Genomic DNA, 2236 nt, shown 5'->3' on the forward strand with positions numbered 1-2236 from the left:
AAAAGAAAGGAAAGGAAAGAAGGTAGAATGGCACAAAGGAGCATTTCTAGCTCATCTGCAGAGGTGACCGAAGAGAATATTTTGGAGACCTGCAGTGAAGTTCAAACTCTGTGCCTCATGAGAAGAACAACTGTGTCCATAATCTGCCCCTGCAAGGAAAATGAGCAAGGAGTACCCAGGGCTAGCAGAAAGACAGCCAACTCAAAGACTCAAGGGCAAAGAGGTGAGCATGTGCTGCTTTTCCTTCCACTCAATTCCTTCTAGAGACTGCTGTGCTGAGGAAAGCAGTGAAATGCAGAGAAAACCTCCCTCGGCTAAGAGGAACTAAAACACCATCACCAGCAGTTGAGAGCAGCCTTGCAGCTAGAGATGGAACAGAGGATGAGGTAGCAGGAACTTTTACACCACACCTTAACCCAGAGACCAGTCTGTGTGAGGAAGGGGCAGAACAAGTATGTGTTTTAGGTCTCAGAAGCATGCGCTGCCTTTCAAAAATGCCTACGTTTCTGAAAGGCAAACATCCTTCAGCTTGAAATGAAGAAGCAGAGGTCAGTAGCTCACATCCTAGAATGAAGCACTAAAAGCCATACTTGATAGTTTGTTCACCAAGCATTCACCACCTACTCCGCCTCCAGTGGGAATTTAGGGTAACTGGAAGCATGCCTGACAAAAGGGAGTGCTGAGCTGAGGCAAGGAATCAAACAAACTTTTCTCTGTATTGCTTGCATTTAGCTTCTGTGTTTTTCAAGTTAATGTTTCTATGTCTCATGAATGAAAAGAGCAGTATTCTGGTGGAGTTTAAATATCCTCCTTGCTATTCCTACATATCAAGCCAATAATAAAAGCTAAGACTGGTTTTGGTCATTAAAAATTAACATGGACAAAAAAAAACATATTACTTAAAAATATCTGTGATATGGTGAAAACAGGTCTCCAGAGGACTCTGGAAAATGAAGTGCTTGTTTCCTTATTTTCCCTCGCTTCATTTGTCACTCACTTTACCTAAAACCTTACCACAGGTTTCAGCACAAGGAGGGTCATGTTTACTACATGAGTGAAAGGTGGAGCAGTCAAGATTCTGCACGGATTCTAAGATTTTGGGTGGCACAGTACTAACTGCTCTAAACCTGATAACTCCTGACCATAAAACACAAAGGCAAGAAGGAGAGATTGGAACAATGCCCACTCCGGTCTGGCCTTCTTTTCCCCCCAAGAGGGCTGGAGCATATTGCTCACCAGCCAGGGCTGTGGAGGCTATGCTGCCTCCATCATGTACTCTTGACTTTCTCTCCTCCTCCAGTGAAGGTAACACTGCATCCATCCACCCAACTTGCACTCCCCTACAGACAGCCTTAAAAGCTTAAGTCTCCCTGTCTACACCGCAAATGAAGAGATCTGAGCTGAGTACTATACCAATCTCCAAATTTCCTCAAGGGAAAAAGAGAGGGAACAGCTGGGGTAACAGACCACTCTTTCTTATCCCAGTAACAACTCGTATTTCCATCACAATCACTCAATCACCACAGGGATTTTTCTCTGCCTTACCAAGGCTGGGCTCTAACTCAGTATTTCATTATATTACTGATTATTTTTTCCTGTCCCTTATCTTTTAACGGCAAAGGGAGACATAAAGTCTCCAGCTATCAGCAGGCTGAAGCATTTGGCTTGGCTCCCAAAGGCTCCTAACACTTCAGTGTACTCTTTCTGTCAAAAGAGGATTAACTAAGGTAGACTGTTCACAAAAAGATGCCTCTCATCTAAGTGGCTACACTTACAGAGCTTCAAGATCTCATTTTTCCACAGATCATTCTCTGGAATCAACACACACAAAAAAAGGAGTGTTATTGGGTTTTTTGTATTGGAGTTTTCACATGAAATAAGAATGGCATACATGCAGCGTTCTTCATATGCTAAGATATCTCCAAAGAAAATTATTCTCTCTGAAGTGAGACATCAACATCTGAAATTAATACGCAGCAGACCTGATGGTTTCTCTCCAGCACTACACGTGAACGGTGAATCGGAATTCAATTCTTAATTAAATTTTTTCCTTTTCCTCATGCTGGAAATCACTGCCTATTCCACACAACTTGGGAGGTAAGTTGCATCTGCTCTCCTCCAGCAGTGAAGAAAAGGCACTTGTTTACAAATGTCTGCATGCTGAGATTAGGTTTTCTGCAGGGCTTCTACGTAGCAATCAGCCTATTAGCTATAATTGTTGGGTTTCACATTTTTA

The sequence above is a fragment of the Meleagris gallopavo genome, chromosome 1 (assembly GCF_000146605.3).
Source record: "Meleagris gallopavo isolate NT-WF06-2002-E0010 breed Aviagen turkey brand Nicholas breeding stock chromosome 1, Turkey_5.1, whole genome shotgun sequence".
Lineage (NCBI taxonomy): Eukaryota > Metazoa > Chordata > Aves > Galliformes > Phasianidae > Meleagris > Meleagris gallopavo.